This window comes from Suncus etruscus, chromosome 18 (assembly GCF_024139225.1).
Source record: "Suncus etruscus isolate mSunEtr1 chromosome 18, mSunEtr1.pri.cur, whole genome shotgun sequence".
NCBI classification, from domain to species: domain Eukaryota; kingdom Metazoa; phylum Chordata; class Mammalia; order Eulipotyphla; family Soricidae; genus Suncus; species Suncus etruscus.
In genome coordinates this window covers 5,922,027-5,935,576 of record NC_064865.1, presented here as the reverse complement: position 1 = coordinate 5,935,576, position 13,550 = coordinate 5,922,027, and the positions used below count along the sequence as shown (strand labels likewise).

At 38.8% G+C, this 13,550-nt stretch overlaps 1 protein-coding gene across 2 annotated transcripts in view; it reads left to right on the top strand.

Annotated features, from left to right (window-relative positions):
* RCAN2 (regulator of calcineurin 2) overlaps positions 1-13,550 on the top strand; it is a 313,585-nt gene that overhangs the window by 167,782 nt on the left and 132,253 nt on the right. The gene's annotated exons all lie outside the window — the stretch shown is intronic.

The following is a 13,550-nucleotide window of genomic DNA, read 5'->3' as shown; positions in this document are numbered from 1 at the left end:
AAACAAAACCAGTAACAGAAATATCAACGGGCAACAAAGAGCTTAGTAAATCTTAATAATGACTTAATAACCTCATTGTGAGATACAATAATTTTCACAAATTTTCTTTTTTTCTGTATTTATTTAAAAATAATTTATTCCCTATAAACAAGCAATATAAGATATATTACTGCATATCTGCCAAGGTGGTAGGCATGGGAATGGGTAGGAATCTGGGAACAACAGTAGAGGGAATTTTATATTGATAGTTGGATGGATGTTGAAATATGAGTGGCAGAAACAAATGTATTATGAGCAATTATGTACTGTGTGGTCTTTAGATAAAATAATTTATATTAAAAAAGAAATAATCCATTTTTAAAGGGAAGGGAAGATGGCATTAGCTGGTCTTGTCTTCCACTCATATACTCTTTAATTAATATGTCATACAGCATCTTGCAACTTGCTTTTTGCCAAATAACGTAAGTGCAGAGGATGCAATAAAACATTTAAATCATATGGTGCGATAAGAGCTGTAATGGATTTGTTTTATGTTTATGGAAGTAACAGGCATTATTTTAGTGAAACAGAATGACTTTCTACTAAAGTAGCATGAGAAATTTCCAGCACATGGTCTCAGAGGTCTATTTACCCATTGCATTTCTACCTTACTATATTTCTTTGCATTTATATAGCTCGAGTTCCAACTTGGCACTCCATTCTCATGGATAGAAATAGAATCATATTTCCATAGTAGATACTCTCTCTGGCCACATATTGTTCCCAAGATGGATTGAGAGTAGCAAAATTAGAAGAAAGAAGGTTAAGAAACTACTTCAGACCCTTCTCTGATTCTTCTCATGGTGTGAAATTTAAATTCCTCCCTCGACACACAAAGCTCTTTATAATCAGGTCTGTTCCTATACGTCATGCAGCATTTTTCATGAATTCCCACCCTTAAGCTCCTTCTCTTTAATCTTCATATTATCAAATAAATATAAAGATAAAATCCAAAGATTAAAATGGGCAAATATGAATATGGACATATAAAGTTTATACACAGTTTACTCTTGAAATCAATGTAAGTTATTTTAAATAAAGTCACCACTATCTACCTAGACCATGACATTTAGCATTACCTTCCATCCTCCTGCCTTTTCTATAATCCATCTCCTTTTTCTGCAACCTCCAACCTACCTCTATCTTCAGTGTATTCCCTCTCCCTAATCTATCACCTACCCAGTCAATTATTGTTAAATTCTGAATGTATGTCTCCATGGTATCTCTCTTTCAGTTATTTCCTTTTATTCCATTGTACCCTTATCCATTATGTATCTATAATGCCTAAGATTTCCATAAGTTTGGAATCATCACTTTCATAAAAGCTCTCCTGGTCCAATTCAAACTGGCCCACATATCTTAATAAGAATTCAATAGCTTCTGTACTGTTCTGAGTGAAATATGTCCTTTCTTCTTCCTAGCTGTACTCTAAGTCCTCATCTAGGTGGTCATGACCTTCCCCTGCAATCTTATACTTCATCATAAACCTATTCTTTCTTCTCCAACTAAATGAGCTCTACACTGGCCTTTAAATACCCTTCTAAGAAGGCCCATAAGTATTTAATTCATCTTAGTTTTGGACAACATCCATAGAAAATGGATGTGACTGATAATTCAAAAAGTCCTGGTACACACATACAGAGCCAACGATTATCTAATAGAAAGCAATATATTGAGAATCAGTCATTGAGGTTTGCAAATGATCCAGTGAAAGCTCTTTTCCCAAGATGAAACTTGTGTGCAGATATGGCGTTAATCCAAGATCCTTTTTCATTAAAGGTTTTCTTGATTTTGCCAGTAGATGGGATTATTTTATGTATTTTTAAGAAACAGATTTTTGCTACTTGGGTCATCTTTTTTTTTATTGTCAATAAGAAAAAAACTTAACATGTCCTTTATTGTGCCTGATGAGGTTACACCCCAATATAATTGCCAAACTACATTTCTGAAATTCTAGAATTTCTCACTAGCTGTTTAATTTGCTCCCTTATTTCCAGAGACTTAATTGCTTAAAATACAAAAGTATCACCAATTTATTTCAATCCTTCTAAAGTTCCTTGTGTTGTCAATTTCTTTTTACCACCACTTCCCTCTCTCACCATGTGTTTCTTCTTAATCCATCCTAAAATTACTAGAATTCATTCTGGATTACATGTGTGTTTGGGTGTTTTCTTCCAGTTCACTTCTAGAAGAAAAGTCACATGAAATTTACACAGTTATATCATTCTCTAATTATTTGGTTTTGGGCAATTACTTCATCTCTGAATGGAACCAGTGATGAAGCTTAAATAATATGATATTCTCAGGGGTTGGAAATAATACAAGAGGCAGGATATTTGCCTTGCATGTACTGACTTGGTTTTGATCCTTGAAATGCCATATAGTCTCCTGAGTACTTCTTAGAGTGATCCCTGATCGCAGAGCAGGATTAAGTCCTGAGCAATACTAGGCATGTCTAAAAATCAAACAAACAAAAAAATATATCCTCAACAGAAGTAGATATTTGATCAAATGCATTATTTTTCAGCATTGAAGATTCCAAACTAGTCAAATAGTGATAGAACAAAGAGAGGTCAGTGGGGAAAGAGATGGGACGAAGAAATTGTGAGGAGATTTCTGTTGGCAACAGCCACTCTAGAACATATACTGCTACCTCAAAAGGCTTTAGGGTTTCACCAACTCTCTTACTCAGTCTTAGAGTAAGAGGGAATTTCTATGTAAAAATCAGAGTGATTTGAATGTGTGTTATATTGTGATTATATGATTGTTGGTGACAGAAAAATATATCTAACTTAGCTTTGGGGTGAGAGTGGCATTGCTTGATAAAAATCTGTGTGAAATATTTCACACAGCCAAAGTAAAATTTGAGTGAGAACCCATGGAAGGACAGTGAACCACTGCACCTCAGTAACATATGGAAATAAGAGTTGAGGATTCCAGGATTTCCTTTCTCCTGTTTGCTTTTATTCTTGATGAATTTGGCTTTATGATGGAAACCATGGCCAACAGCAACCTTGGTTTTCCAGAACTACTGGAGCCTGGCATTCCTGATCCAAATATGGTTTGGAAAAGCCTCACAAAAATTCTGACTGCCTGGCTATCCTAGAAAAATGGGTAGTCAAAGCCACTATTCTATGAATCTGGGGTTGAAAATAGAGAAGGGGTTCCTAGAGATATCAATACTGAACAAGAATTCTGTTTATATGTGTCATCATAACTTTTCAACTGCATCTGTTTCTTAGACCTGGAACAAAAGCCACTGTCTGGGGCTGGAGAGGTAGTAGAGCAAAAAAGATGCTACCCTTGTACACAGCTGGCCTGGGTTTCCTCCTTGGCATCCCTAAGCATAAGTCAGGAGTAAGTCCTGAGCACTGTCAGAAGTGCCACACCCTAGAAAACAAAGAAACAGCCACAAGAAGCAGCACCTATGCTGATGATTTTTTTTTGTATATATACCACTCAAAGATTAATTGCTGGAAATTTGTGAGATTTTAGCAGGTACCGAATGATGAGGGGATGAGAACAATCCTTGAGTCTTATTGAAGATGTTGTACCTGACACTTAGTATAAGACCTCTGCATTTGAAGCGTGTGTTCTTCATCATTATCTTTCAGAGACTCTGTCATTTCTATAGCTTCTTGTCAGTCCTTGCCATCCCAATTACCCAGTGATCCAAAGCACTTTGATTTCTTCCAACATCCCTTCTTAGTTCATTCTTCTTGACAGGAAACCACTTTATGAACTTATTTCTTGTCCACATCCCCAGCACTGGTTGTTCTCAGGGGATTCTCAGGGCAAAAGAATACCACTCGTTCAATTAATCATTCACTCAGACAGTCATTTCGATCTCACTGTGTAATTGGCCATGTTGTAGACTCTTGGGGACATCACAATGAAAAGCTCTTGCATCAAGCCTGCCTTCAAATGGGAGAGACAGACAGAAACTACTAAAATGAATATATAACATCATGATAAATGTATACAGGAAAACACAATGGACTATTGAAATTGTGAGAAGACTGTTACTAGGTAACTATGACTGGCCTATCTGTTTAGTGCAGGCTTCTCTGAGAAGTGGTCATTCCAGCAGAGACCATTTATAATGCTATGGAGGACTGAGCTTTGCTAAAATGAAGAGTGATATTCAAATGCAAAAGGTTTGGAGTGAGAATGTGATTAACAGGTGATGTCAGGCCTATGTTAGCTACTATAGAAGAAATATATAGGTTCTTATCTTATGGAGCAGTGAACAACTGCTCCATCTATCTTATGCCTAATAAAAGTAATGCCAACTGAAATACAGAGGACTATGTGTGTCTAGAAATTTTAGTTTGCTTATGTCAGAAAAAAATTGAATGTACAGGAGATAAGATAGGAAGGCATTAATTGGTGGAATTCTGGTATAGTTCTCATAATGAAGAATTTTTATGTCATATTAATGTTTTCTGATCCATCTTTGTCCCCTAATTTCACTTCCCAAGTCCTGGTAACCTCAATTATGTTGTCAGAATACAGTTGGATTTCTAAATGTGTCCATAATAACAGAAATGCAAATAAAGTTTCAGTGAGACAACTATGGACAAATGGACAATTTTCCAAACCATCTAAAACACTCTTAAAAATTGCGGTGGAAAAAATGGTATGACTCCTATAAAGGAAATGAATACATATAGCAAAATTTCATATACTTTTGCCTGCTAACTAAAAAACTAAATAACTAGAACCTGGCCAAAGAATACAATGGTAAAATAAGAAAAGGTATGTGTGAACCATGTCTGGCAATTTCTGTACAAATTCATTGCAGAACACTGGAAACAACTAAAATTCTCAATCAACAGAAACCAAATTGCATAAATTAGGTATATCCTATTAGGAAAGTACATATAGGAAACTTTACTAGGAATGTTCTGATTTACTCAAGAATAAGTGGAAAATTAATATGCATATATGCTATATATTTAAGTTAGATAATAGTAAGCAATACATATGAAATAAAATTAGCCTGTACAGAGGGTTAGGCAGGAGACAAGAATAGAAGCTAGTTTTCTTTGTATAATTTGAGATTTTGATTTTTAACCATAAAATATTTGTTATAACCATAAAACGAAAGTCAGTTTAGCAAGAAAGGCAATCTTTAAGAACCAAAAGAAAAATCAAACAAATGAACCAAACTTGCTATCCAGTTGGTATAACAAATTATCCAAAAGACTTAAGGCACAATAGCTTGGAGCCAGAGATTTGGTTCAGAGGGTTGGAGCTGTGACATTGCTTGCAGGATTTCAGGATTCCAGGATTCCTGGAACTGCATCATTCTTTGAGCAACACCAGAAGCAACACCAGCACTAAACCCAAATAACTCCAGACCACTGCTAGCAGTGACTCCCAAAATCAACCCCCTCTCTAAAAAATAACCCACAGTAATTTGTTCTTCCTTTACGATATATATTATACACAGAAAAAATGTAGGTAGAAAAATTTTAGATTGTTTTTGATGGCATTAATGCTGAGAATCTGAGACTACTATGGTATGGGAGAAAGCGAATGAACAATTATGCTGTTGACAAGAACTAAGATATTTGGTGTGCATTAAAGGAGCTAATCAATGATTTTAAGCAAAAAATACGGTAGCCCTGGATTGGATCCGCAATTATCAGCTTGAGCTCATGATGTGTGTCAGGTTTCAATATGTTATATTTCCTAACTCTACTGAAAAGGCTTACAAACAATACCCAAAGAACACCTCTGAATATACAGATTATGATCTTGTTATCTGTAGAAATACTAAATGGAACTAGGATTCCTTAGAGAAATGACTGATTCCTTATCTGGGGCAGGAAGTGAACAAGATGAGCTTGGAACATCTTGTCACATGAAAAGATAAGGGAGCCCGCAAAGACAACTGGGATTGTGTTAAGAAAGACTTAGGAACTAACCTAATTAGACTTTCTCTTGCCAAAGTAAGCATCCACAAGATAAGGTAACAATGGATTTCAGCCAATCAAACATGTTTACTCTGTGGACTCATATGATACTTAAAAGAACAAAGAAAAGAAAAAGCAAAGAAGTTTTTTTTTTCTAAAATATTTTATTTCTGGTTTTTTTTTGGGGGGGAGACCTGACTGAAAGTGTTTCTTATTCAACTCAGAGGTCACTCCTAATGATGTTTAGGGGATCATGCAGATCCAGGAATCAAATCAGGCCACCAGATATTCAACCAGTTAAACCATCTTGCCATTACCCCCCCCCCCCCATCACCACTTTTTTTTTTTTTTTTCGTTTTTTTGGGCCACACCCGGCAGTGCTCAGGGGTTACTCCTGGCTGTCTGCTCAGAAATAGGTCCTGGCAGGCACGGGGGACCATATGGGACACCGGGATTCGAACCAACCACCTTTGGTCCTGGATCGGCTGCTTGCAAGGCAAACGCCGCTGTGCTATCTCTCCAGGCCCTTTTTTCTTATTTTTAAAAACTAGTTAGTTCATAAAGGAAAAGAAAGAAGTATTTAATTTGTTTGCATTAAAAAAATACAGCTCGGGGCAAATTCGTAGTATAGAAGTAGTTCCCACTACTTGAAGTGTTCCATGAATAAATGAAGAAGGAATATTATCCTTATGCAACTCCTAATACAAAAAATGTGTGTAGGTGTTGATTGTGAAAGATTCTGATTCACACGAAAGGTCCAAGAATTATAACACTGAAGTGTCTTGCCAAACCTGAATCCTACGTGGGTCTAACAAGATAACAGAAGAAACAATTAAATGATACTATGCAGAGGTGATAGAAAAAAAAATCCAGAATCCAGGAAATTTTCCAAAGATACCCTAAATTGCAGAAGGATATGAAAAAGATGGAGAGAGGAGGTGACACAGATTAAGAGATAATGACACTGATAGGGTGGAAGACCCCGGTGTAAATAAATTGTCCTGCCAAGGGAGGGCAGTTGCACAGTGGTTAGGGGGACAACAAAGAGAACATTTGTAGTACAGTTGAAGAGAGGCTAATGCTGGCAGTGTATTTAATGATCCCATGAAAAATTTATTGTGTGGGGAATGGCATAATTGACACTGTGATTGAGAAAGGAAAAAAGCCCTTATCATCTTTTAGATCTCCCTGAGAGAAGTTGAATGGAAGGATGGATATGATGACTGAGATCAGCTGCAAAATCACTTTTAGTGAGTGCAGGAGTAGGAGCAGTTGTTCTCCATCTTAATGAGAACTGCATGAGAATTACTTGGAGGGTTCGTTAAAAGCCAAATAACATCCTGACCTCAAGGATCTAGTTTCTTCAGCAGGACTCTGGTTGCCATTCTAACTTGGCCGCAGGTGATACTAATGCTGTTGGTCTGGGGGTGATGGAGGGTCAAGATGAGGGTTAGGGGTGGAGAAAGACCGCAATCTGTGGGTAGATAGAAAGGAAGCAAGCTTGGCTTCAAGTTATTCTGACACCCGGATGATGGATGCATGAAAGCCTATTCCTGTACTCTCCATCTCTGAGTATGTTTTCTACGATAAACATTAAAAAGCATGCCTAAGTGATTCAGGAGTACATATAGAGCAAAGCCTTTCACAGCCCATAGTTGTAACTAGCTTATTAACAAAACAGGCCTGCTGCCTCCTGGAATTCAAGATTGCATCTTCTCTCATCTAATGGAGGTAAATGCATCTATTAGATATCAGTCCTCCTAGAGAAATGCTTGGTTTACAGGGCAAGGAAGTACCTGCATCTTCTCACATCTATTAACCTCCTGCTGTCAGTCACTCAAAAAAGGACAAAGCTTTGTGGTCATTTCACTTACAAAAGGTTGCATAGAGCTTCATTTGGAAGGAATTGGGGCTAAGAGAGTTTCACTGGATACAGGCCCTCTGTAAAGAGCTGAGGGGTGATGTGATAAGATCCCACACATAGTGGCACCTCTGTTAGTTTGATCATCTGCTTATATTTCAATTTTTTATTTTTCTCTTTTTAAATATCTTTATTTAAACACCATGATTACAAACATAACTGTAGTTGGGTTTTAGTCACAAATGGACACCCCCCTTCACCAGTGCAACATTCCCACCACCAATGCCCCCACCTCCCTATTCCCACACCCCCTGCTTATATACAAAACAGGTATTCTACTTCTCTCACTTATTAACATTGTCTTGGTAATTGCTAGTGTATTATTTCTCTAACTGCATTCATCCCTCTTGAGGTGAGCTTCATATTGTGAGCCAGCAATTTTTTATTTTTCAATAAAAAAATTAGTTTTGGGTGGTGGAGCCATGGCGCAAGTGGTAGGGTGTTTGCCTTGCATGCGGCTAACCTAGGACAGACCGCAGTTCGATCTCCCTAGCATCCCCCAAGCCAGGCCTGATTTCTGAGCGCATAGCCAGGAGTAGCCCTTAAGTGTCACCAGGTGTGGCCACCCCCAAACCCCCAAAAAACGTCCTGACTATGCTCAGGTCTTATTCCTAACGGTGCCCAGAAATCACTCCAGTCATGTCAAGGTACCACGTATGACACTGTGACAAGTGACTATCCACTGTTGGTATCTTTCAAGTCCCTCTACTTGTGTTTTAAAAGTCATCGCTTTAGGGTCCAGAGAGATAGCTCAGTAGTAGGGTGTTTGCCTTGTACGCAGCCAATCCAGGATGGATAGTGGTTTGAATCCCAGCATCCCATTTGGTCCTCCGTGCCTGCCAAGAGTGATTTCTGAGTGCAGAGCGAGGAGTAACTCCTGAGAGCCACTGGGTATGACCAAAACAAAACAAAATGAAACAAAACAAAACGCACCCATTTAAAGTCATTTTTTATGCAATGAAAACTTCAGATATTCAAAAACCTATGTAGTTTCAAATATAATATCAAATACTCTATATCTCCTGAAAAGGTATGGAGTAGATTGGTGTTGGAATAACCAGTCTTCATTCTATTTAAGATCATTCTTTCTGCTGGTGCTTATCCCTCATTGTATGAAAGCACTTTTTGAAATGGTTCCTTACCCCACCTGTTCTCCACCCAAGGATATGGTCTTTCACTTCCCAATAAAAGATCCCTGGTCTCAGGGAGAAAGGACTTGTGATTTTGGTTTTCCACACTAACCTATCTGCATGCTGGCCTTAGTATTAGGAGTTGAAAGCCTGTAATGGAATGTTCCTGGACCTGTACCATTCCCTTCAACTTTGTGTGAATTACTTCCTGTGTTGGCATTTGCTCCCAGACCCACATCTACCCAATCCTTTGACTTCTATTTTATCTGGCACCTGTTCAGGAAACAGTTGTAAAATAAATCCCCACACGTTGTGAGAACATCCCACATGCCGTATTTCCACTCAGGTGGACTGATCTGAAGCAGGTAGGGTAATCACAAAGAATTAATAAACCAAGCCAGTCAGGAAAGAGTCATGGAGTTAGTGGCTTCTTGCCTTGTGGTGTCTCTGTGCAAAGCTAGACTGATCTTTCTTTGTTTTTGTTTTTTTTTTTGTTTTGTTTTGGGGTCACACCCAGCAGTGCCCAGGATACTCCTAGCTCTGTGCTCAGAAATCACCCCCGGCAGGCTCGGGGGACCATATGGGATGCCAGGATTCAAACCACCATCCATCTGCATGCAAGGCAAACACCCTACTGCTGTTCTATCTCTCCAGCTCCAGATCTTTCTTTATTAACCCAATACAAAATGCACCCTGGCCAGAGGAGGGCAAGTGATCCAGGTGGGCTTTCACATATCAAAGGAATAGGTTTAAAGGAAAGAGGAATATGGGGAAATGCCTTTGTTTTGGTTAGTAGCTGGGTGTCATCTCATAGTTTGGAGTAGATAAAAATTTCTGCTTGAAGATTGAATTCTAGCTCAGTAAACCATAAATAAACACAAGAAGGAATTAATGAACAGAGATTTTGACTAGTCAAAAGGGGTGGAGTACAATTAAAATGAAGATGCCCATATAATGAATGATTCAGTTTATATCAGCATAATTCATTTTTAGGTGTCAAGGAAGGCTTCTACAAGGAAGTATCTCTAAGCTGGGAACTGGTTGATGAGATGGACTCAGATACGAAGAGCTCTAGGTATTTTCAGACAATGACACCAGCAAAGACCCTGTGGGAACGAGGAACTTGGCTTTTATTTTTAATTTCATGATCAGGGATATAGAGAGAAAAAACAAAAAGAATGAGAAAAGATAGGAGAAGAAAGAGGGCCTTAAGATCTTATAACCTTTCACATTCTTCCAATGTGTATGCTAGAATTCCTAGAGATAATACCGAAGACCTAGGTTCAATCCTCATCACTACATGTTTCCCTGAGTATTGCTTGTACAGACCTGGAGTTTCACTGAGTCCCACAGTATCCAAGCAGAATGGCTTGACTTCTTTGGGCCCTTGCATTGTCCAGTAGCCTGAGGATCACTGATGTGGAGTACCTGGGCCTCCTGAGCCTCTGCGAGCTCTTTGAAAAGGAGGTAGATGAGAATAGAGCTGAAGTGATAAAGCATATGTGTCACCTATAAAGAAGGCCCTGGGTTCAGTCTCATCACTATCTGACCCCTCAAGGATCGCTCCTGGAGTGGCTCAGGTCCCCAAGATCCGGCACCTACAACATTAACATTAATCAGGAATTAATTAAGAGTACATTATATCTGGACAATTGGAACTCTCTTACCAGTGAAGCCCCTGAGAAGTTGTGTCCTAGAAGGAGAATGACTGTTTTATACAACATTGGCAAGTCTTAAACTAATCTATGAAAAACCATTCATTTCATTTCAGAATCACAGGATGTTTCCTTTGACTAATAAATCATATGACAATTTCGCCCTAAAAATAATATTTACTCAATTTAAGATTGAATTTTAAATTTAAATTGCCTGGCAAAATACACAATTTGGGGGAGTGAGCTATAGTAGGATTTATCTGTCATTTAATGCCAAGGAAATAAATTGCAAGCAGTGTCTGTGCATAGATGTTTTAAGAGAGGAAACCATATGTCATTGAGTATTCTAGTACAGAAAAGAAATGCTAGTATTAAACAGATTAAAAAGGAGAAGGGACTGAAATCAGCACAGCAAGTAGGGTGTTTACCTAGGTTCAATCCTGACATCCCATATGACCCCTCAAACCTTCCAGGAGTATTCTGAGCACACAGCCAATAGTAACCCCTGAGAGCCACCAACTGTGGCCCAAAAACTTAAAAAAAAGAGGAGAAAAATAAGGATGTCTGGAAAAATGAAAAACAAACAAACACAAACAACAAAATACCTCCCCATTTTGTAGCTTTGAGTGGAACTTTGATTCCCAGCTACTTTGGTCCAGATTAGGTTAGAGCTAAGCCTGTGTCTGCAATACCATGTATGTGTCATGAGAAGCTCCCTTCTGTGCAAAATTTGTGAACTAATTCAGAGAGCCCCCCCCCTCAGGGTGAGCAGGGCAGGGAAAAGAATCCACTGCCTCCCTGTTTCCTATTCCCAGCCCCCCAGCCCCACCAGCTGCTCCTTGATGGACCACTGAGGTGATGTAGGGCTTATCTCTAGGAAGGGGTGACTTGAAATCAAAACAACAGGGATGCTGAGGGATACTTCCAGGAAAGTCTGAAAAGATTAGGATCTCACTTTCTAGCTTGGTCTTTTCCTCTATGAGAATATTTGGACCACAGAAATCAGCCAATGTGGGCTCGGAGAGATAGCACAGCGGTGTTTGCCTTGCAAGCAGCCAATCCAGGACCAAAGGTGGTTGGTTCGAATCCTGGTGTCCCATATGGTCCCCCGTGCCTGCCAGGAGCTATTTCTGAGCAGACAGCCAGGAGTAACCCCTGAGCACTGCCGGGTGTGGCCCAAAAACCAAAAATTAAAAAAAAAAAAAAAGAAAGAAATCAGCCAATGTTACATATTGGACTGAATTTTCAGAGACCAAGGGTTAAACTACTAATTTGCCACTACTGTGGAAACCAGGAATGCTAGACAGCCAGCTTTGAAAAATGACAAGCCCTTGGTGTTGAGTTACAAAACAGATAACCAAGCAGTGGGAAGAGAGTATTGGAAACTAATGATGTTGAAGGTATAAAAACTATGCAAATCAGTGTCATAAATATTAGCTCCCTTGTAACCATGTGATTTAAAATATAATTAAAGTTTTTCTATTTTAAAGTCTAGAAAAACGATAGTATGTTTGAGTTGTGCAAGGCTAAAACCAGACAACTAGTTTACTAATCTGTTTTATAAAATAAAATACTCAGAAAACTGGGGACTCATTGTTTCATTATTATTTAAACATTGTTAAGTCAAATATCCATGCAGGATTTATGATCTTTGCCATTTAAAAGTCTAAAATTTTATAGGATGAACTTTAAGTTGCTTTCAGGAAGTGACCTAAAATAAAATGGGGGGGGGGGGCAATTATTTGTTTTTATTTTACCTCTTAAACTCCTGACACTAATATTCAAAATCATTTTCATCTTTGTAGGTACTAGACATTTTAGCTAGATTTGTGTAGAAACACTATTCACTTTCTATAGACCTTTGCCGTGCCAAGGATGAGCAAAAAAAAACAGGAAGGTTCCCTAAATCCTTTGGCCATCTGAGTCTCAGCGTCTGGCCAAATCCCAGCTCAAATGGAAAGAAACTTCAGTGTTCCTGGCCCTTTACCTCCAGTGTACAACTCTAATCTTTCTGATGACAGTTCTAGTTGTCTCCCCACACTAGAATGTCCCCCTCACCTGTCTCCCAGACTTTTGGAGCTAGCGCAGACCTGTGTTCTCTCCCTCTCTGCTTATTTCTCTAAGCTCCCCACCCAAAATATTTGTACCTTTTTAAGTCCTCATCACTGCTGTCTTGTGGGAATGGGGTATTCTCAGATCTAATTTCCCCTGGAGGTCAATTCCTCTTGGGATGCTAAATTTTGCTTCTTCTTGGTTTTCATTAATAAGAGCATCTGGACACTGAGTTTTGCACAGTCACTCTTCAGTGGAATTCTCTGCGAAGGTTGGACTTTATAGTCCCTACTATGCCCTCCTGCTCCTCCCCCTAACTGCCCTTGCTCCCTTTCTCTTTCCTTTCTCTTCTTTGCTCTTTCTTTCTTTCTCTCCCTGCACTTTCCCCATCTCTAGTTTCTTTTCCTCTTCCCTTGTTTCTTTCTCTTTCTTCTCTCCCTCTCTCCTTTTCCTTTTCTCTCTCCCTCCCTATTCTCATATCTCCTTCCCTTTCCTTCCCCCCTCCTATGTCTCCCTCCCTTTCTCTTTACCCTCAGGCATATAGTATCATCATCTGTGGACTGATTTCATTTAGCCTAAAAATTGGAATAGTTGACACTGAGCACTAAGCTCCAATGAGGACCAATCATGGAACCTTTATCTTCAGTCTGTAGTGTCACCTTCTCATAAGCATGTAAAACAGGAACACACAATCATGTGTTTGTAGTTGCCATCTGGGGCAAAGCCTGCTGCTCTGACCGTCACTGAAGATGCAACTTCACTTCTCTGAGTGAGATTAATTCTCTCCTGGGACCTTTATAACTAATGATCAGATTTAAAAAAAAAATACAAA